The sequence below is a fragment of the Rhinolophus sinicus genome, linkage group LG06 (assembly GCF_036562045.2).
Source record: "Rhinolophus sinicus isolate RSC01 linkage group LG06, ASM3656204v1, whole genome shotgun sequence".
Taxonomy (NCBI): domain Eukaryota; kingdom Metazoa; phylum Chordata; class Mammalia; order Chiroptera; family Rhinolophidae; genus Rhinolophus; species Rhinolophus sinicus.
Window position 1 is genome coordinate 80,209,029 of NC_133756.1, and position 23,460 is coordinate 80,232,488.

Genomic DNA, 23,460 nt, shown 5'->3' on the forward strand with positions numbered 1-23,460 from the left:
GTTCCCCTTCCCCAATAAAATCTTTTTTTTAAAAAAGATAGCAGAATTATTAAAAAAAAAAAAAAAAGCATGTGTGAGACATGATTGATATTATTTAACATGGCCACAGGTGTAATTTGGCCCAGAGTGCTAGCTTAGGTGAAGAAGCCAGGCTTCCAGGGAAGGCAGAAGCACCAGCATCATCACCATCATCATTATCAACATCTTTACCACCATCAATTTGCATTTGCTGAGTAATTAATAACAAAAATAGTAACCGTTTATTCGTTTATTACATATTGAGTATGAGCCAGGCACTGTGCTAAGTACTTTCCATAATTTACATCTACTCCAAACAAATGAAATGAAGTCCAGGCAAGGGAGAAAAGAGGGCAGGCTGCAGAGCCCAGAGCCTCCAGCCTCCCTCCACGAAGTCTGAAAAAGGTGATTGCAAAGTGACCTCTACCTGATTTCAGAACCAGAGCAAATTCTGTGGCCAAAGAGAATGTTACACTAATACTAATACACCAGGACAGACACAGGGCTGAAGTGTAACTCAGCGCAGGGCAGAGCAATTGACCAGGAGCCCACAGCAGGGAAGAAGCCGGTGGAGGATTCCAGCAGCTTCAGCTCCTAGGGTCAGGCCTCCGAGCCCTATCACCCAAGGGAAAGGGAAGGCAGTGGTCTGGTCAGGTCTGAGTCATGCTGGCCAGGTACTCACTGGCTGGCTGCACCCAGCTGAGGTAAAAGCTCTGTGACTCCTTCAGTTCCAGGGTTTGGGTGGGATCCCCCACCACCCTGGGTCAGAGGAAATTGCCTGAAAGAGTCCCCTCCTGTATGGAGTGAGCTGAGGAGGAGAGGGGTTACTGTCCAACTCCTAGGCAAGGGGAGAAGAGATTGCCACACCTGTGAGTGTGATGGTGCCACAGCCACCCTGCTGGGAGTCCTGGGAAGAAAGAATTGAAATGAGAGAGGGGCAGAGATGAGGAGAGCTGGAGCAGCCTAGCACACAATCGTGGGAAGGGGCGTGGGCCTGGCCGGAGAGCGCCTGCAGGTCCTTGGAGGGTATGATGGGAGCTTAGTCTTGATGCTGAGGTCACAGGGCTATGGGGACACCAGTGTTGGTCCCCAAGCAGAGTGTTGTGCCAGAGGCTCATTGCCCTCAGTCCCCAGCTCTAGCCTCAGTGCTGCTCTGACCTGTGCACTCAGAAGCTCCCTATCACTGTGGATCAGGTCCTGGGTTCTCACAGCTGGCCTTAGATATAATAGCAAGATTAAAACAGGCCTTGGGAGCCCTGTCTCAGTCTGGTACCTACCCAGTGAGACGGCTGGACTCTGCCTTCAGACCTTCCGGAGAGAGGAGAGTTGACTCAAGTCCTTGCTGCCTGCCTCTGGCCGACAGGAAGGAGCCACTCCTACACACCTGGGCTAGAGAAATGGCCAGGCGGACTCTAACGCATGGGGCAGGCCCTGCGCAGTGAAATCAGCCCCTTTCCCAGCCAATCCTACCTCCAGGCACCAGTGCCAAGTTCAGATACCCAGCATCCTCTGAGCTCCTGGTCCCCCAGAAACACCTGTTCTGCTTGCGTCACAGGAGGCAAGCAGAGGGCAGACCAACCCAGGATGGTTTCATAGGCAGAAGGGCAAAGTGCTGCCCCAAGGAGTTCTGGAAGGAGGTAGCCACAGGAGAGCCCCAGTCAGTCCAGCTCCTGAGAAAGCAGTGTCTCTGTCCCCAGGCAGGGCCACAGGAGACAGGGTGTCCCATTATCTATGAATAAAATCCAAACCTCTGAGCCAGGCCTGCCCCTACCTATCACCACCCCAGATTCCTGCCCTGTCTGCCCCCCTATGTCTGCACTCCCCGCCTACACCCAATACTTGGAGTTCCCCTCACACACCCCACATTTTACACACATGTTCTCACCCCACATACAACGTTTTTCTCCCTTTATTTTCCTGGCAAACTCCTATTATGCTTTAAAAACCCTACTCAGAAGGCCCCTCTTCTGTGAAGCTATGAACCTCCAGAGCTAATCACTCTCTTCTCTACACTCATCCTGGAACTTGGATAGACTTCCCTTAAGGCATGAGTCACAAAATAGGTACTTATTTGTGTACATGTCTAACTCCCCCATTAGTCAGGGGCAAGACCCCCAGCACCTGGCACACAGTAGGTGCTCAGGACATTTTTATTGAACTGAATGGGGGACAACGGGTAGGGCAAGGTGTCTGTTTGCTTTCCACCACCTTGCCAAGGCTGGGGTTCAGGACCACAGAGCTCTAGCAGATAGTGTGGGTGGGAGGGAAGAGCAGCCTGAGATTGTACCAGGTGGTATCCGAAGTTCCTCCCACTCCCCACCATGAGGCCTCTGTGCAGCCAGTAGGTCTGGTTCCAGAAAGAGCTAAGGAGCCCCTGGCTGTCCCGGACCTGCAACACCTCCCACCCCTCGACAAGACTGGAACCCAGGTCTGTGTTTACCTCCTAACTGGGGATTTCACTTTCTCAGCCTGAGGGATAGGAAATCTAGGCATGTTGTTACCATGTGACCGGTGAGAGCTCTGAGGCGGAGGGGGGTGTCACTGGCATGACCCCAGAGACAGGCAGGAGTTAGTCAGAGGCTCTCTTTGGGGCCTGAGCCACGACGGAAGCAGGCTCTGCCTGGAGAGAGGAGCTCCTGGGACACAGAGACCAGGCCCTGCTGACAGGAAAAGAGGGACTTCAGAAATTGACCTCGATCCAATTCCAGCTGGGGTGTCCCTGGCTGTGGGACTCTGGACAAGTGACTTGACTTTCTGAGCCTTCTCAGTAGAATAAGGCCAACATGACCAAGCTCAACCCAGCAGCCTGTCTGCCTCATAGGAGTTGCTCTCTGGAGGCCCCTCACCCCCACATGCACTGATTTCCAGCTCTCCCAGCCCTGGGCAGGCCCAGCTGGCTGCAGGTGACCAGTCATATCCTAAAGCCTGTGGCGCTGGGGCTGAGGGAGTAGATTCGTCCCGGTGAAATGAGAGAGCGTCTAGGGGCTCGATGCCAAAGTTGCAGCTGGGGCCAGCACTGGGCCCCCCCTCACAGCTGTCAAGGGGGAGGCTCAGAGACAAAGCAACCGGGGATGGGGGGGGGCATACATAGGGATGTGTCTGGGAAGGGTGAGGGGAGATAGTGACTCCATGTCTTATGAGGGACTAGGATTACAAAGAAGACCCCACAGCCTGATGGAGGAATGTCATGTTCCAGTGCCCCACTCTGCCGTCAGGAACCGCTCAGGCTCTTTTCTTCTCGAGGTCCAGAGAGACTGAGGGACTTGCCCTACTCAGCACAGAGCAAGCTGAGAGAGGCTATGTACCTCAGCCCCACTTCCCATCCATGGAGCTGACGTCCCTGGGACAATGGCTAGGCAGGTCCAGACAGAGGTGGGCTTAGGCCATGGTCCTCTGGGTGTTTCAGCTTCTCAGTGCTGGACAGATTTGGTTTCCCCCAGGATCCCCATTCAATCTCACAGTTTCCATCTTTCCCTCTCTGATCCTTTCTCTCTGTCCAGAGCTGGGAGGGCAAAGCACCAATTAGTTCATTTGCTTGTTTAATTGGGTAGAGAGGGGAAGGAAATTAAACTCCTAAATAGGAATCTTCCCTGCAGAGCCGGAAACGGAATGAAGAGGTGGGGACCTCCATCTCTGAGCACTCCTCCACATGCCCTGGGTTTCCATCCCCCACTACCACCTCCATGCCCCAGATCCCAAGATGAGAGCACAGTCTGAGATTATAGGGCCCTGGGGACCCAGAGTATACGGTCTGCCCTACGCTAACTAGGACAGCCTCTCCCAAACTGGAGTGTGATAGGGAAGGGAGCTGCAGGGGAGGTGGAAGGGATTAGGGCTGGGCACTGCCTCAGGGTATGATTCTCTTATTTTTGCCCACTTCTCTGACTCCCTGAATTCTCTCGCTCTCCCTCTCCCTCTCTCTTTCTCCTTCTCTCCTTCTCCCTCTCTACCTTGGTCTCTTGGCTCCAGAAAAGCCCATCCCCCAGGGGAGCCCAGGAAGTTTGGCCAAGTTGCTGAGGAGGCATCATGACTGTAGTCTTTACCTTTGGTGTGGCTCTTTCTGTCTTCATTCTGTATCACCTGTAACAGAAGAGCCAGCTGGAGATAGATGATGGTGGGTGAGTACCAGCAAGCCCATCCATCAACCCACCAAAACTCCCCCTCCCTGCTCCCACTGCCCAACCCACAGACTCTCTGCTGGCTTTCCTAACTTCCAAGGTCTTATTCCCTTCCCTGTGCCTCCTGTGAGGCCAGAGGGGCACTAATCCTTCTGTAAGAAGAATTACCCCTTAAGAGAGTTTGCTGTGTGCCAGGCACCCCCAAGTGTTTACATTGAGTTACTAAGGTTGTATTTCATCCTCTCAGCAACTCTGAAAAGTAGGTGTGGGATTATAATTCCCAGTTTACAGATGAGGAAACTGAGGCACAGAGAAGTTAAATACATTACACAAGTTGACCTTCTCACAGCCACTGATAAGAGGTTAAATACATTACACAACTTGACCTTCTCACAGCTACTGATAAGCCAGGACACAGGCCAGGGTGAGGTAAAGGGGGCACTAGCCTCTGGCATAAAGTTTCACAGGATGCTGAAAACCTAGGTCATCATGATAAATAATATTTTCAGATAGGCAAGATTGGTATTACTGATTTTTCCTTTTGCTGCAGGCTCCAATGTGGCTTTAATGGCACTATTACTGATCCTGTCTTGAAATGTTGGTATTTTGTTCATGGATTTTTGCATTGATTTTAATTTTTAAAATATTGTATTAAATATTATTTATCATGATGACAGAGACTTTTGGTGTCCTCATAAGCTTTGCACCTGAGACTTCATTCCCCTCACCCTGGTGAGGGCCCTTGTTCATCCTACTGTCCTCCAGCCTAGGACACGTGAGACTCACATGATTCCTATACCCAGGCTGGAGGGAGGGACAGACTGGGCTGGGCTGGGGGTAGAGACACCTGGGAAGGCGGGAAGGGCACTCTTAGTTTCTACCCCACTGTGCTGAGTAACCACACCCCAAGCTCTGAACACTTTGGAAGCCAACTGGAGAAGAGCCCTACGAACTATCCCTGTGAGTGGGGCTCAGGGACCAGTAACTGGCAGGTTGCCTGACTGGGGTAGAGAACCAGCCCCCCCAATATGAGCCTCTTTCTGTTCCCTCAGGACTGCCCTGCCCCCTTCCCAGAAGCTGGAGCCTCTTCCCAACAGGCAGAGCCACCTTGTACCTGAGGACCTCCAGGTGGGCCTAATTCCCTGGAATGAGAGGAGAAGGGGGAAAAAGTGGGGTATGGCCCCAGGAAGGGGCCCAAACTGAAGGCAGAGACCTTCTACCTACATGGGCCCCTGAACAGTCTCCAGCATACCACTAGCCCTAGCTGGTTCCCATAGGCCATGATCCAGGCTCTCACCCGCCCTATGCAGGGCCCCAGAGAAGCCTCTTCCTCCACCTCTCAGTGCATTCATTCACTAAAAGAAAATTACCAAGCACATAGTTGCTGCCTGACCCTGTGTCCTAGCAGGAGAGACCCCAGACCTGAAGGCTTGGCTGTATTTGTGCCTCCTAGACATCAGTGTGCAAATGCCAGGATGGAGTGCATGGTAACCCAGGAGGGGAACCCCAATCAAACTGGGGACATCAGAAAAGGCCACCTGGAGCAGAGGTGTGGAAGAGTCTGTGCAGCCACTCACTGGCTTCTCTTCCAGATTCTCCACTTGGAGACGCAGCCACTGCAGCAGGAAGGGAACAGGAGCTGCAGAAGTTGCCCCTGAAGACCCCCTACTGTGATCTGGGAGCTTCCCCTCCTACCACCCCTCAGTAAGGAGCACTGAGTCTTGAGCACGGAGCCCAGTTTCACCCAGCTGCCTCAGAGGAGCCCAAGGAGGCAGGGCATGCAGGACAGAGAGCGGCCCAGCCCAGGCCAGGGAAGACCTTCCAAGGTACTCCACTGCAGCTTCCCTAGGAAAATCAGGTATGGGATGCTGAGAGACCAGGGCAGGAGGGTGGGGTTTCTGATGAGACAGAGCCGCAGTCCAATGCCCAGCTCTCTCTTCCCCCAAACCCTGTTCTCCATCTCTGTCCCCTGTCCCCCAGTCCGCAGTCCTCCCAACGACCACCAAAAAGCCAGGAACAGCTTCCTCCTGCCCCACTCCCAGTTGCTCAGAGGGCCAGCATCCACTTGAATGGCTGTCACCTCTGTCCATAGCCCTTGCCTTTCAGCAGACTTGGCGGTGGGGGTGGTACCCATACAGTGCCAACCCAGAGACCCAGGGTAGACCACCTGGGCCCAAAGATAACACAGTCTCTCCTGGCAGTGGTGGGAGGACCAGGCTTTTGTCTCTATAGCACAGCCATCCTGCCTCTCAGCAGGAAGTGCCAAAGTGAACCCATATTGAGATGCCAAATCCTGCCCTGGGAGGCAGCATTCCTATCTCAGGGTGCCAAGGCCAGAGGGTCAAACCAGCCCCCGATTCTACATGCAGGGGGTAAAAAGACCATCAGACATTTGTTGTTCCTCAACCAACTTAGAGGCTTGGAAGTAAATTGAAACACTGTGGACATGGGTTACTCCTCAGACAGCAGCTGTTTAGCCCCTTCCCATCTGAGGGTATACCCCACCCCCTGTGTCCCAGGCTGCACCTCACTGCCCTGTCAGTTCCTATAAAAGGGATCATAGTGGCAGTGCTTAGCATTCACTCTGTGCCAGGCACCTTGCTGAGACTTCAAACACTATTCTGCTTAATCCTCACAACAACCTATGAGATGAAAAGTCCTGTCATTGCTCCCATTTTATAGATAAGGAAACTGAGGCTCAGTGGAGCTAAAAGTCTTGCCCCAAATCACCCAGTGAGTAATTGGGGAAAGCATCAATCAAATCCCTGGTTCTCTGGCTCCCCAATTCAGATGCTAAACACAGCAGCCACTGATGACCAGACTTGTAGTAAGTTTATACCTGAAGACAGAGGCACCCAAGGAGCCTCAGGGTGGGCACTGGCAGATGCAGAGCCCTCTTCTGCCTCACGCTTCTTGTGCGCAGCAGAAAGTCCAGCTCCAGAACAGACAAGGCAGCCCTGAGAGCTTGGTTTTTGTGTCCTGAGTTGGGAGTTGGGTGTCACTTTGGGCCACACAAGCCCAAGGAAGGGTGGACTCTCTGGAGAGCTTCATCTCACCCTCCCTTGCCTCAGGACAGTAAGAACATTATTCCTAGGCCTGAAAGTGGGTGAAGTATGAGGGAAAGAGGGCAGAGCCCCTGATGTTTCTAGAAAGGAGAAAGCTATGCCAATTCAGGATTCTCCCTCAGCTCAGCACCAAGCCAAGCATCAATATCCTTGTCAGAGCACCAGGGGAAGGAGAAGGGGGAGGAGAGGGGAAATAAACAGAAATGGGGTGGGGAGGGGGGCTGAGACACAGAGGGAGAGGTAAGATGATGGCAGTTAGCAATTTGGAGAGTCATGGAAGGCTCCAGCGTGATCCCCTGAAGAGTGGGCTCAGGTTCAGCATAAAAATCACTGTGATGTAACGGGACAGCTGCAGCTGGCCCTAATCCCCACTAATTACTTCTCAGTCCACTCTCTGACTGCTGCCCCCTCAGCCTGGCATGCACAGCCCTCGGTGGGGGGGGCGGGGGGCGGCACAGAAGAAACCAGGCCAAGCTTGGCAGCTCCAGCTCAAGCACAGCCCCCACCACCAGCTCAGTCTCTTCCCCACCTCCGCACACTCCTCGCCGTCTCCTCTCATAAAAGCCCTAGACCTCAGGACAGCCCCACCACCTCACCGCCCACCCCACCACAGAGCACGCTCCTCCACACCTCCTCTCATACAAACTCCAGTCCCCAGCACATAGCTCTGACCCTGTCCCCTTCCTAACAGCCCTCTTTCCCTTGCCTCTGCTCGTATTGGATTGTTGGAAACCCTGACTGAGTTTATGCATTCAAGAGACACAAGCCCACTTGGGACAAAGAGGATAGTGAGCCAACCTCTACTCATCATGGGCAGGAAGGGCTAGGTGATGGGGACACTATACGTCCTGAAACCAGGGGCCATGTGATTAGCATATCAGGGGGTAAACAGGTGTACCTGAGCATCGCCTGCGGAGTGGCGTAACAGAGGTCCACTAGAGTCTTGGGGAGGCACTGGTGTTGTTACCAAGAGAAGTGTAATTCTTTTTGGCTTACAGAGCAATTGCTGGGTCAGGAGAGGATTTATCCCCAACAATCGGGTTTGTTGGCAGTGCAGATTGTATACAAGTCACATTATTGGTGTCATCAATTCTCCTGCCCAACAAGTAGTGAGAGGGATCCAGGCAGAGAGCATGCACTGTTCACCAAGGTAGGGCCCAGGAGGGCAGTGGAAAGGCTGCAGGGGACCTGAGGGGCCAGCAACTAGGAGCTAAACCAAGCTCGGTGGGCCCAGCCTGGGTAGGCCCAGTCCCTATGTTGTACACACACCCAAGGGCACTAACTAAGGCTCTGGCACAGCCCTCAATTTCTGTCGAGTTTTCTGTGTCAGGAGTCCATTCAGGCAGGTACAATTTGAAGAGCTGGGTGGCTCTAGGCTGGCTCTCAGGGAGGACTTCCAGAGAATCCAAAGCAGATGTCTAGAAGAGGTGGGGGGAGGAGGCATTGCCTTACCTTTAAGGAGAGGGGCTTCCATCTCTTCAGTCTTGTGAGGCCAGACAGCTCAGGCTAGCAGCAGAAGACTGAACACAATGACCTTTGGTGGGATGGAGTTTTGATGCTATTGTGTCAGTTCAAGTCTCCCTAGAAGGAGATGCCAAGATGGGATTAGACATGCAGAGTCATTGGGGGAACCCCTGAGAAGGATCAAGGAGGGAGCAGGAGTGGCAGGGAGAGCCTTTAGCCCATGATGCAGGGCTGATACTTGGGAAAGGAGAAGGGGAGGGCAGGAGGATTCGGTAGAAAGAACCTCAGACTGTAGAACAGTCTACAAAAGTTTTGGGCAGGTCACAGAGATGCCTCAAGCCACAGTTGCCATTAGAGGAGTCCTGCATCCCATAGGAGTGGGCCTGCACATGTTCGGTCATTGTGCGAACAGCCTGGGGGAATGTGGTCTCAGTACAAATGCTATGGGGGATCCCGAGGGCAGCAGCTCAGGCTGCAAGCAGCCCTGCTGCCCACAGCAGACCTGAACCATGCGTGTCCGTGGCTGCCAGTTCTCCCTGACGACACAGGGATCTGCCCCTCCTTATGTGGTGAGCCAATTTTTCCCAAGGAGTGTTGCTTCAGTAGGTCTTAGGGCCATGACTTGTATTCATCCTCTCCTTTTTGTATCCCCTCTAAATTCCCCACTCAGCTATCACCTCAGCAGGTCTTAGTTGCTTACCTGGTGCTATGATCCAGATCTTCCTTCCGAAGGGATCCGAGCCCTTGATCATCGTGCCCTTCTCAGGCCAGGACCACTGCGTGTGCTCATTCAATTAAAGCAGAAGAGGCCCAAGTAGTCACCTATGCCCTACACATCTCTCCCTACCTCATTGTGTGATGGTAGCCTGACCTCCTCCTGCTGTTGGCCCCTGAACACAAGGAGCCCAAATGCCCCAGCAGCAACCTGAGCTCGGAGTTCAATGGGGCACTCCACCCTGAAGATCCCAGAGTTGTGGGATGGGAGACACAACATTTCCCCATTGGGTCATGGGGAGTGATGATGAGTGCAGCTATTCTTGTTTACATCCCTTGGTTCCTGGACCCATGCATGCTTCCTGTTGGGGACACAGTACCATATAGAGGCCTTTCAGAGTATTGCCACCAAACTGGTACTTCAGCTGGCATTTAGAAGACTATTCCAGCAACTGCAATCATGGCTGCCATTTGATTAAGCCTATGGTAATCAACAGTCATTTTCTAGGATCCATTTGGTTCCTGTAGGGGCGAGACTGATGACTTAAATGGAGATGAGATAGTGACCACCACCTTTGCATCCCTCAGGGCACTAATCTCTCACCAACTTCAAGTATGATATCACTTTTGATTTACTCCTTTGGCTGATGGGGCCACTTTCAGAGGTTCCCACTTGGCTCTTGTCCCACAGACCAAAGACCCAATGTGGTGTTAGCATGTCTGCACTTGTGACTGGGGAAATGCCATGCCTCCTAGCAGTGAATTTGCCCTGTTCTCTGGGGTCCTGAATCCTGTATCCTAAGAAAGTGCGCCCAAACCAATGCATTCTTACTTATCTGGTCTTTGTTCTTGTCCCCTTGATCAAGAACCCCCAAAATCCAACCCAGGAGAGCTCTCTTGGCTTCTGCTGGGACATGCTAGATAATTGCTGCCACTCCTTTCTCCTTGGGTAAAATCCCTCTTCCCTCATCAGGTCCAACGATCCCAAGCTGGATTATGCTGGGCTTTCTCCCTAATTATCAGCCTGGCAGCGAAACCAAGGTGGGGCAGCTCCTAAGGGGGATGCCTGATGCCCTGCAGGGAAGAGGCCTCCGCGGTGTCTTCCAGCATGGAATGGTGTTAGCCTTCGTTGGGGGAAGGACAGGCCACTTCTGCTTGCTCTGAGGGATACATCTTCAGGGGCCTCTATCCATTTATCCTCACCTCACTTTCAGAGTTCCAGAGTTTCCAGCCAGAGCCCTTATCTTAGCACAACAAGCCTGGCTTGTTGAGCATTCCTGGAGCTCTGTGATTCTCAAATCCTACGTCTGCTCCTCCACTATGTTCACTCTTCCACTGCAGGAAGAGATGGGACCTATTTGTAAGCTACTCAACAGTGTGACTGGCTCTCACGTGGAGCCTTTAGCTGTTGATGGCCCTCAGTTTCTTACTATCCTTCTGTTAGTGCCAATGTAGCTAAATAACAACCAGTCAACTCTGAAGGGTATGGGGCTGCCCAGGGAGTCCTGGATGCTTTGCTTTCAGCCTGGATAGAATCTGTCTCAAAGATGGTAAGTGAGCAGTGAACTGAGACTCCTGCTTGGAGTTGGGAAAATGTTGGTGACAAGGGAGCCAGCACCTTGTAATCCAGGCATGTCCCTGGCCCTGGGCACCAGCCTTGCTTCCCCTGTGTCATTGTCTCCTGCACAGCTCAAATGTCTGAAGGGACCTGAAAGAGTGGTCTCCTCCATTAGGATGTTCTCCTAGGTCACCACTGACAAAAGTTTCACCATTGGGATGCCACGTTGTGCTGGGGACTCTCCTTGCCCTACTTTCCACTCAGGGCAGGGTTCTCACTACCAGAAAGTGAGTGAGACAGGCCAAAAGTTCCATGTTACCTTTTGCCACCCATTTTCTCAGACTTCTCCTGGTATCACTGTGTCAGTTTGAGGCCTCTACGGTGAGACAACAAGACAGATTTGATATACAGGAGCTTCACTGGGGGAAACACCTATGAAGGGTAAAGGGGAGGGGACAGGAGAAGGCACAGGCAGGCCTCAGACACAGGTCTGGCCTGGACAATGGAGAGGGGGGAAGGAAAGAGGAGCATGTGGGAAGAATCTCAGATAGCAGCTCTGAGAAAGCTTTGGCCGGGCCAACAGGGAGTCCTCCAGCCAGAGTTGCCCATTCAAGGAATACTGTCCCATTGGAATCCTGTCCCAGCTGTGCTCAGTCATTGGCGGGAACAGCCAGGGGAAGTATGGTCTCTGCTGCAAATGGATCCAGCCAGGCAGCAGCTGGGTTGTCAGTCAGCAGTGCTCCCCACGGCAGATCTGAGCAGTGCATTTCCAAGGCTACTACAGCTACAGACAAAACAGGGAGTATAGGAATCCTGGGGCACAAATGACCTTGGGATGGAGTTGGTGATTGAGTTTGCTAAGGGGCCAGCTTCTACCAGCTTCCTGAGCTTGTGCTGGGAAGTATGTGCCTTCAGAGATGAAATGTGGCCAGAGCAAGACTGGTGCCCAGGGCCAGGGATGTGCCTGGCTTATCATGTGCTGGCTCCCTTGTCACCAACATTTCCCCAACTCCAAGCAGGAGTCTCAGTTCACTACTCACTTTCCATCTTTGAGGCAGATTCTATCCAGGCTGAAAGCAAAGTATCCAGGACTCCCTGTGCATCCCCACACACTTGGAACCTATAGAATAAACTGGAGAACTGTCCTCCACCCACAGGGATGAGATGGGTGGGGGCTGGAGATGGCACCTTTTGCCATCACCCCCTAATCTCCCAGGCCTCCATGGAGTCAGAACCAAGGTTGCTCCAAACGGATGGTGCTCAGTTGAGCAGAGCCCATGAAGAGAAATTATCTGGACACTGATGGTCTCTCAGCAGATAGGCTCATTGAGAACCCATAGAGTTTGGGCAGCCCTAGGATAGCCCTGAAGCACCTGTCCCTGAGCACCCTTATGATGATGGGAAGGACAGAGGTGGGGTTTGGTCTATTCATCTTGCCACCATTGCTGTAAGAAACGAGGGCATAGTCGATGTATTCATCCGCTGCCTCTTCAGGATGGTCTTTATGACATCCCAGACTCCCTACTTGTGGAATCCAAGCTCCTCCTGCTTCTAGGAGCCCTCAGGGACAAAGTGAGTCTGGGCTGCCTACAGGAGGCCTTTTCCTCTCAGCATCTTCTACTCATGCACCGCTCTGCTTGCCTTGAGCCCACCTTTGTGTCCCTCTGCCACCTTCATAGCTTGTGGCTTGGGAGCCAGACTGCCTGTCTGTGTAGCTCCCTAACCCTTCCTTCTACCTCTAGACTCCTGTACCCCCAAAGGGCTCCTCCAGGCTCCTTCCTCTGGAAAACAGGTGTTTCCTTCGCCCTCACCTTCAGGCAGGCTCTGGAAGCACAGGGCTGAGGAAGTAAAGGCGTCAGGGCGTGAATTTCACTTCTGAGAAATCAGGAGCTAATTGCTCTAATCTTAGCACTGCCATGTGTCCTGACCGCAGTTACTAATGGGTACAAGATGGGTGTGGCTGAAGGGCAGCTGAAATCAGCACATTCAGCCTTCCTGCCACACAGGCTGCCCAGCTGAGGGGAAGAGTGGAGGCCAGCCTGGGTTATGGGGATCTGTTGTCCACTGTGCAAAGCCCTCCTCCCTGCCCCCAGCTGCCTGCCCTCCTGGCCCAGGAGAGTCATCTCTCCCTCCACCCTGGCTCTGTGGACAGTCCAACTGTCTGTCTGCCTGAACATCAACATTGAGCTGAGGAGGCAAAGCTTATGAGGAAAGCTCCGGAGATAAGAGCTGCGAGGGCCTCAGAGGTCATTGAGCCACTCTGTCATTTTGCTGAAGGGGAAACCAAGGCCTGGAGAGGGAGAGGCACAGCCACAGTGACTTATCAGTAGAGCAAAATTCCATGAGTGGCAGCGCCTGCCCTCATAACCCTCTTATTCTAATAATTTCCAAATCAAACCCGTCTAAAGTGATATAGCACCACTGGAGAGCTTGGGTAGAAGTTGGAGGCATGGGTTCTAATGATAGTGATAATTCATATAAGTTTTATTCCTCTGTTTTATAAATGAAAAACTAGGCTCAGGTGGGTTGAATGCTCTGACCAGCCACAGCAAGTGGCGCAGCTAAAATTCAAAGTCAGATCTTCCGACTCCAAGTTCCATTTTGTGCTACCACTGCTCTTCCCTGTGAACTTCCCTGTGACCGTGGGCCCATCACTTCCCCTCTCTGGGCCTGTCTCTTCCTTCTGCATGCCCAGAGCCTCCTCCCCACCCCCCAGGTGGTCTACAGACACACAGCTCAGCAAAGCATATACAACGCTTTGTGGACAATTTTGTAAACACCTTTGCCAAATCCCCATTTGCTGTGTTGACACTGACTGATTGCTTTTCTTGTTCTCTCTCCCTCCCTCCCTCTATACCCCGTGATCCTCCCTGGTTCCCTTTTCTCCCTCATGCACCTACCTCACTCCCAAACTTCCCCTTCTTGTCCTGATGCCTGGCCCCGGGGCACTTTGTCCCGATACTTAGCTCCTTTACCCCTTCCTCCCATCTCTCTCTTTTGCCTCATTCCTAGGACTCTGGCCTAGAGGTCACTGGTGTCCATTATGCAGAGCTGGATACCTCAGCCCTGAAAGTTGTGCCAGGGTGACAGCCGACCTTGCCAGGGCCTGGAGAGGTTGTCAAATATGCCACCATCCAGTTGAGCGCACCCTAGCACATGACTCTTAGCTACTCAACCTGCCTCTGGACTAGTTACATTCTGCCCACCCCACTTCCCAGTAGTGCATATGCCCAACAGCATGGAGGGCTGACGAGATGCGTAGCTGGGGCCTCAACAATGGAAAGGCTTAGATTGGTGGCATGGGGCCAGACACATGCAAGAGAAGGAACTTGGACTGAAGTCCAGAGATCTGGAACGTACAAGGTCTGACAATTAAGTTCACGAACTTGTTGCAACGATGTTGCTAACTTTATTTTTAAATATCAGAGGGATTATTCATTATGAATTTGTACCAACTGGACAAACAATTAACCAATTTTACTAGTTGGAAGTGCTGAAAAGGCTGCGTGAAAAAGTTAGACGACCTGAAATTTTCGCCAACAATGCATTGCTCTTGCATCACGACAATGCACCAGCTCACATGGCACTGTCTGTGAGGGAGTTTTTAGCCAGTAAACAAATAACTGTATTTAGCACCCTCCCTACTCCCCTGATCTGGCCCCAGTGACTTCTTTCTTTACCTGAAGATAAAGGAAATATTGAAAGGAAGATATTTTGATGACATTCAGGACATCAAGGGTAATACGACGACAGCTCTGATGGCCATTCCAGAAAAAGAATTCCAAAATTGCTTTGAAGGGAAGACGCTGGTGTTGGTGCATAGCTTCCCAAGGGGAGTACTTCAAAGGTGACAGTAGTGATATTCAGCAATGAGGTATGTAGCATTTTTTTAGGATGAGTTTGCAAACTTAATTGTCAGACCTTATGGTCTCACTTCTGCCACCAATTTACTGTGTTACTTTCAGTGTATCATATTCCCTCTCAGAACCTGTTTCCCCACCTGTGAAACAAGGAGATTGGATCCAGTAATTTCTAGGGTTCCTTCCTCCTCCAACAATCTCTGTTTATCCTTCTATTGCTCCAATGGGCACACAATACTCCCAGAAGCTGCCTCACTCCCTACATCACAGGTGGCCCCTTAACCCTCACCAGACACCTGGGTGCTCCACTTCAGTTTCTAACCATGGGGTTCCCATGGTCAAGGATGCACACCCACATTTCTCTTGACCACCCTTGGCTCAGCTGAACAGTTTAATTCAAGCAACCTTTAGTAAGGTCTGTGCAAAGGTCCCTACCAAGGGTCTCCAAGCAGAGTGGACAGTTCAGGGCCCCTGCACCCCTGGGCTGGAAAGAGAACTGCTGGGCTCTGCAGGCGGTTGTGAGCAGGGCTCTTGACAAGCTGGGCACTGGAGTTATGTGGTGACCACAGAGCAGAAAACTCCCTGGTGACTCAGGGAGATGGTCAGAGAGGTTTCAGCAAACATGTTATCCTCTCTGAGGGATTAAAAGAAGATGAAGACCCCTCAAATTGAGAAACTATAATCATGGAGCTGGAGACTCAGGTCAAATGGTTCACCCCTCTGGCTACAGATGAGGAAACCTGACCTCAAGGCCCTGTGCTTGTGCTGGTTTGGGGATGAGCAGGATGGGAAAGGAGAGAGAAAGGGACAGGATAGAGAAGGTAAGGACTGGCCAAGAGAGACATGGCAGTGCTGAGTGTGAGAAAATTTCCACAAGGCCCGTGGGGGCTGGCATCAGGAGGAGGGTCTAGGAGGGACTCACTGGTGGCCCCCGCAGAATGTTTCCCACTGACAGGGAGCCAGCTGGATCCTGGGACCTACAAAGGGCCAGAACACCGTTCCCCCAACATCCCACAGTTGTTCTCCACCCCACTTTTTCTCAACAACCTCCTGTGCTCTCCCAACCACCTCTACCAACAGAAGTTCACTTAGCCTCCAACCCTCCATTAGATATAGAAGAGTGAAGACCCAAAGAGACACAAGGTCCTCCCAGGGCCCCTGCATAGCCATCTGTAGAGAAGCTGGCATTGGAATCCATGATCTCCCTACTCCAACTTTTCCTCCAGCTCAGTGAGAAAGGGGTGCCACAGGCATGAGGAAGGGGCCAGGTGCCAGGTGAGGGTGCCTGGCCACACCAGACCCAGTGACCATGGGAAACATGCTCAGCTACTGCAAAGCCTTCTTGTGAGGTCTGGGTCCCTGGGAAAGGCCCACGGGAAGGAGGGCGTGAGGTTTGCTGTGAGGGAGACAGGCCAGGGGATGAGGTTAGGGGACGGCAGAAAAAAGTGATTAATCCCATAAATTCTAATTTGGAAGCCCTCCCAGCCTGTCTGAAGTAGGGAGTTGGCACGAGTATAATCCTGGGCGCTCCTGGCAGCAACCCAGGATAGGGTGGGGTTCCGCTGCCTCCTTCAACAGCTTTCACTTGGCTCCTTCCCTGCCACCTCACCCCGCATTTCCACTGCCAGCAGAGGCCCTCTGTTTTGTCTGAAAGGTGCTAGGCCAGGGTGCCCAGGACAGGGATGAAGCTGCAAGGAGCTGGTAGCTTCTGGGCAACGTGGGCGGGGTGGGGATGGGAGTGCAAGCAAGGCACGGGGTGGGAAAGGCCAGGGCTCTGAGCTAGGAGGGGGATTGGCAGGAGAGGTAGGAAGCTGCTGAGCTGCGGGTGGGGAAATTAAGCCACTCCCAGCTTCTGGCCCCTTCCCACCACATGCTGTCACTCGCCTGCTTGTGGTGGCCCCACAGGAGAAACTCGATGTCGGAGAACAGGTGCACCGCCACTGGGAAGATCCTCCCCCTCATTTCACGCCTGGGCCACAGACCTCAGGAAAAGTCCCAGATGTGAGCTCCTCACCTCCCCTTCACCCCATCCTTTGGGTCATTTGATGCCTTCAATGAGGCCTTGGCCAGAAACTTGTTAGAATCTCCAGGCCATTAGATATCAACAGTCAGCCCTCAGCAGAACTAACCAGGGAGAGGTGCCTCCCCTGGGAGGAGAGGGGGCATGGCAGGTGAGGGACAGGTGGGCTCCATTGTGCAGGCTCAACCCACAGCCCAGATTCTTGGGCAAAAGAGGCGGAAGCTGGTGTCCCATGGCCTTGCCATCCGCACATACACTCAGCCCTTTTTCCCCAGTCTCTTCTCCTGGGCCTGGCTAGCCCCTCTGTCTGCCCACAGGATTTCCTCCCTCCACCCTCCCTCTTCCCCACCAGCCTCTCACTCTCCCTTTCACCAGCTGCCTCATTCACACATCTGTTTTTCTCGTCTTGTCTCTTCACCACCCCCCTCCCCCCTTCTACACCCTCCCTTCTCTCTCCAACCCTGGCTTCTCCTGCCCTTTCATCTCCCCCTTCCTTGCACTCTTCCCACTGAAGTTGCCAGTTCAAGAGGCCGGGGACTTCAAAAGGAGATCAAAGCTGGGCTCCCCCATCAAAGACCAGGCTCTGCCAAGAGCAAACCCCCTCCCCTTAGACTTTAACTCTTCCTGACAGGCCAGAGTCCCGCATCCCAGCACCCCAGGAAGCACATTCTCGGCCAGCCCTCCCCACCCCTCACCCTACCCCACCCCATGCACAAAGGCTGTTGTGCTTGGTGGAAAGCTGCCAGCACTTGGCAGTCAAAAAAGTAGCTGGAAACCTCATGTAGGCAGCCTCTTACTGGCTGTGTGACCTTGTGCAAGTCACTGAACCTCTCTGACCCACAGCTACATGTTTAAAAGGGACTATTACCTCCTACTTTACAGGATTGTTGAGTGGATTAAAGGAGAGAATACAGGTAAAATATCTAGTACTATGCCTATCTTATAGTAGGTACTCAATAAATTGTTACTGTCAATATTACTGCTATTACGAGGTCCTTCAGGGATGGGAGTATGTAGAGATGAGCACAGAAGTGTCTAGGGAGTGAGACCTGCTGCTACCACACAGGGTAGGAGTCCTCGCATTCCAGTTCTGGGCCCTGAATGAGCCACTCCACACAGAAGCTCCACCTGAACCCCGTTTTCTGGGCCTGGACCTCACCAGGATGTAGTGGCCACTTGGAAGCCCCCATCACCCCTACCAGACACCCAGCTCTGTGTGTCCCCAGACTGGGCTCTCCTGCCCAAGCGGCCACCTCTCTCTGAGCCTCTGGCCCCAGTCCTCAGCCCAGCCCCACATCCCTCAAGGGGATGATGGCGTCTGTATGGGATGGAAGGTGGGGCTGAGGAAGCTAAATTGCATTTATGAAACTTTTCTTGGCTTTGAACATCAGGGAACTTCAGGGACAATGTGACTTGAGTAAGTCCCTAAACTTCCTAAAGCTTGTTTTCTCATCTGTAAAATAAGGGGTTAGCTGCCTCAAATCCTCCTTTGGCAGCAGACTCTGCATACATTATAATTTTAAAGAACCAAGGAGGTAGAGCTCAAGGCTCTCTGAGGCCCCTCAGTTCCAAAGATGAGAAATTGATCTTTAGTCTGTGCTGCTTCCCACAACCAGCACCCGTGGACTCTCACCATCTCTCCATCTCTCTGGAGCCTCTGTGGTTCTATTTTACCAGGAAGTGACTGAGGTTCTGGGAGGTGAAGGGACCTGTCCCCAGGTAACACAGCCAGTGGTGGCAGGGCCACAAAGCTAGCCCAGGCCTGTCTCAGGCCCTCTTCCTTATGCCATCTGATGGGGATTCTTCTTTCCAGGCTATAAATGGGCATATGGGAGCTCAGAGCCAACTCCACAGGCCAGCTCAGTGCTCCCGGCCTGCCTGGCAGTCCATGACCCACCTCCTCTCCCCTGCCCAGCACTGGTCCCTCCCTTGGATGTCTGCCCTACTTCCTCTGAAACCCTCCTTGACTCCCTAGTGTCCAGGCTCTAGATCACCTGTATCGACACACACGGTGAGAAAAGCAACATGCTGTTACACAGCTTCCTGGCTTAGTAAGCCCTCCGACCCTGGGGTCCCCCAGGCATTGAGGGGCCATTCCAGAGCTGTCCAGTAGGACTGTCTGCAATGACAGAAACAGTCTACATTTGTGCTCTCCAGTACATAGTCACTAGCCATTATTGTTATGCCAATGTAATGTTATTTAATTTTCATTTTAATTTAAATAGACACATATGGCTAGAGACTGACAGAGGTATCACCAAAATGTCTGGTGATATCTGAAGGCACATTCAACATTGGATACTTTTGAAGTTAGACTGTGAAATATTTTGGGTGGTGAGGTAGACAAAAGTTTCTGTCCCCTGAATTCCCCACCCCTTTGGTTGAGCCCCAGTAGCCATTGCCCAGATGTGGCACAGGACAGGGTGGGCCAGTGGAAGGAGGAGCGCTCCACTGAGAAGCAAGCTGGCACCTTACCCAGCAAATCCCTGAGTGGTGGTATGCAGAGCAGGCTCTCTGCAAGGCTGAACTCCTCTCCCAAGCCTCTGAGTAGTCTTCCCTTCCCTTCTGAGGATAGTCTTTGCTCCTGGGACCCGTCACCATCTCAACTGTCTTCCTTCTCTCTAAACCGGGAGGAGGAGGGAGGCCCAGATTCACCCCAGAAGGGACTTGGGAGCCCAGTGGCCTGAGTCGCATGTCCAAACTCATGGGAGGGGAGTTGTCACTCAGGCCAGGCTCCTCCGCTCTTTAGGTGGAGGAATCTGGCCTCAGCTGTTTTAGAAGGCAGAGTGGCAGCAGTTGCCTTGACCCTCTAAGAAACGAGGGCTGGTGGGGAAGGCCTCCGCCTGCTGGGCATCCCAGAAAAAACGTTCCCCAGCTGCCCCCAAAGTCAGTTCCCTCAGGGAAGCAACTCTAGGACTTCAGGTGAGGGGTGGGAAACAGGATGGAGTAACTGAGGTCCCTGAGACATCCCAACCAGGGCTCAGGGACATGGGGAGCCAAGCAAAGGTCACTTCAGGATCCCAGGAGTGAACTCTGCATTACCACTTACACCCCTCCCCAGAGAGAACCCTCTTCATCTCCTCCTCCCTCTCCTCCTTTCCTCTGGATCCGTCCTCTGTTGCAAAGGAGAGATCAGTCATGGGCATAGCTGCATCCGAACCCTACTCTACCACTTACTTGTGTGTGACCTTGGGAGAGCAGGGTAACCTCCCTGAGCCTGCTAAGAGTGGAGAGAATAAGGACCACCTCCCGGCATTGTGGAGAGGCCAAATGGATGAGAGGAGATGGACTGCAATGTGCCCAGTGCAGAGCAGGCACGGTTCTCACCACTTCTCTTCCTCTCCATCCTCTGTCTGAGGCTTCCAGACAGAGCTCCAGCCCTGACTCCCCCTCGGCCTCCCTGACGCCAGGCATGAGACTGTCGCCTCTCCTCTATCGCTGGGAAGCTGACCATTAGCGTTGCAGAAAGAAGGTCGTAGAGCTGACCCCATGAGGTGGCTCCCCCACTTTCCAGCACCCCCAAATCACTTCCAAACTCATATACCAAGTTCCTTCTTCCCATTCCCCACTATCTTCAGCACTGTAGACAGATTCCTGGAAGAAATGACAGGTGAGGTGACTCTGCTTTTTCCTTAATTTCCCCACAAAACATTACTAACATAAAGCAGAACTTATAAGAGAATTTTACTGAAAGTTGGGAGTGGGTGGGGAAGAGTTGGGACTTTTCTAAGCCTAGCAAGCAGCTCAAAATTGGAAAACCAGACCTCCTATTCTTGCAAGTTTCAGTTTTCCCTTCAGCCTCTGTCCTCCAGTCCCACTGCTGGACCCTCCCTCACATCTGAACCACTTTGATCCTCTCTTCCCATATTTCACTTTGAAGGTAAGGGCTGGCTAGAGAGCTTTATCTGTAAATGACCAAAGGGTCATTTACAAAACAAAGATTGTTGTCTCTCTGTCAGCAATTAGCACTTTTCTCTAGAATGCAAAAGCATCTAGACACACTTTTTTTTTTTAATTAGCTTCAGGTGTACAAAACAATGCAATAGTTAGACATTTCTCATTTACAAAGTGATAACCGCCCTCCTCCAATCTACTACCTCTCTGACATCACATAGAAACACACTTGATCCATATCAATCTGTGACACAGTGACCACCATTTACAAAAGGGGAAACTGAGGCTTAGAGTGGTTAAGAAATTTGCCCAAAGTCACGGAGCTAGTAAGTGGTGACATATGGATTTGAACCAAGTCTGTCAACTCTAAAACCACCCTCCAAACCACCAACCATGACAGTAATCTTCAAAGAAGTGAGACTTGAGGGAACCTTGAAAGAAGGGGACATGCCAGACAGAAAGCAAAGGCAGGAGGCAGAGCCTGAGACCAGCTGAGCTGATGAGCAGGGGAGTGAGCAGAGACAAGACTGAAGGCAGGGGGATCTGGGAGGAGGCTGGAACAGGGGAAGGCCTCCAAGCTAGGGTGGGGGCCATGCGAAAGGAGGTAAGTGGGTAGATTGGGAAGCTATTAGGGGTGGAGACCTATTGGACAATTGTGTCAAATCAAACAGAAGGACTGAACTGGGAAAGTGAAAGAAAGAGAGGAGTCGAGAACCACATCCAGATTTCTCATGGGCAACTGGGGGGGATATTCGCTGAGACAGTGAGTACAGGGGGAAGGCAGAGAGGGAGTGTTCACAATGCATTCGGGTGTGCTCTTGTGAGATGGAGGTGCTCTGACGTATCCAGGCAGAGATGCTCTTTACTGCTCCAGGTATGGGTTTGTTGCTCCCAAGAGAAGCCTGCACTGGAAAAGTGTCATGGGCTTGTAGAGGGTAATTAAAGCTGTGGGAAGGATGAGCTCACACAGGGAGAAGTTGTGGAGGGTGAGGTGGCAAAGACATTAGATCCAACCTGAGGAGCACCCCCAGGAAAGGGAGGGTCCCTGGCAGAGGAAACCGAGAGAGGCCAGGCAAGAGGGAAGGGAGGAGGGCTCCATGGTAGAGAATACAACAGGAGACAGTGGTCCACATTGTCAAATGCTGTTCAAGTCAGAAATGTCCTAAGGATGTCCAGTGGATTGATTTAGAAATTAGATGTGGGGGTATATTGGTGACTTCAAACACTACTGGAGATTCTCCTCAGAGGAATAACATCTGGAAGCCAATTTTTATTGGTTTGAAAAGTAAACAAGGGGCCGACCCAGTGGCTCAGGCGTTGGAGCATCGTGCTCCTAACGCCTGAGGTTACCGTTTGGATTCCCACATAGACCAGTGAGCTGCGCCCTCTACAGCTAAAATTGTGAACAACAGCTCTCCCTGGAGCTGGGCTGCTGTGAGCAGCCAGAGGTTGGTGTGACCTGCCGTGGGCTGCTGCATGCTGCCAGGAGTGGCCAGCGGCCAGTCTGAGTGGCCAGTAGCCATTGTGAGTGGCTGGCAGCTGGCGAGAGCTGCTGTGAGCTGCTGATCGACGACTGGTAACCGACTGCCTCAGGCGGGGGGGCAGCGCAAGGCTCATAACACCAGCATGAGCCAGGCAGCTGTGTCCTACACAATTAGACTGAGAGACAATGGCTTGAACGAGTCGAGGGTTGGGGGGGAAGCAAAAAGACAAGATGCTTTCTGAAGAGACAGGTGGGATGAGAGAGAGGGTTTTGTTTTAAGAGGGGAGAGAGTTATGCAGGTGTAATGATGATGGGAAGGAGCCAGACAGTGTGTGGAGGGGGTTTGGAGAAGGCAGAAGTGAAGACTCAGATGAAGACAGACCAGAGACATCTGTGGCTCAGGGACAGAGAGCCCCACTAGCTTCTCCTAAAGACAAGCTTCATCAAAAACATTTGAATCGATAGAAATCCATTAGAGATGTGGGCCTGAGAATGAACTATGTTCCCCGGAGAGTCACAGAAGGAGCGGAAATGGCTCCTGATGAAACATATTGGTCCCTTGTGAGGCCAGGCTGGAGTATGGGAGGCAGTGCTCAGGAAATATGATAGCAGCCTGGGTACTTCTGGACCCTACATGACCCCCAGCCCCCAATACAGGGGCCCAGCAAAGCTCTCTCTGCTCGCTCTCCAGGAGGCTATTTGCATGGCCGTTGCACCACCCACTTGAGCTATCCCTGCCACTTCTGTCTCCCTCTGTCCTTTGGGGCTTACCTGCATGCCTACAACTTCTGCCTGAGTGCAATTTCCTGGTTCCTGGTCTCTTGATTCAGAGCACATGTCCCAGAACCCTGGTGCCCAAAGAATCCAAGCTCTTCCTTGAGCCTGCCCTCCCCACAGCCACCTGGAAGATGTCTATAGACCTAACTCCTCCAGCTGATGTAGATGATGTTGGATCTGCCGGCAGTTTCTGGGTGTGGGCCGGGATCGTGTCTCGTGAGACCAAAGAATGGAAATACGGACCCAGGAGAGGCAAAGAGTTTTAAAAAGAGGATAGTTGAGAGTGACGTCATAAAAATGGTGGCAGCGGGGCGCACTTTTTGAGTTCTCCTCCGGATCTTATCAGAAACGGGACACTTATAACCCATCAAAGGACTCTCTGCTCATCACACAGAACAGCTAAGAGACTCGTGCAACGATTACTTGCAGGTGGGAAAATTGGGCGAGCAGGGGAAGAGGGAAAGGAGCAGTGGGGACACGGTCCGCATC

General features: G+C 52.4%; 1 long non-coding RNA gene across 1 annotated transcript; it reads right to left on the reverse strand.

Moving 5' to 3' along the window:
• Positions 1-1,916: 1,916 nt before the first annotated feature.
• On the reverse strand, positions 1,917-10,822 carry LOC141572419 (uncharacterized). Its single transcript, XR_012497781.1, has 4 exons — positions 9,366-10,822; positions 8,654-8,782; positions 4,062-4,098; positions 1,917-2,675 (listed from the first exon to the last, which is right to left on the reverse strand). It is a non-coding gene; the product is annotated as an uncharacterized LOC141572419 (long non-coding RNA).
• Positions 10,823-23,460: the final 12,638 nt, after the last annotated feature.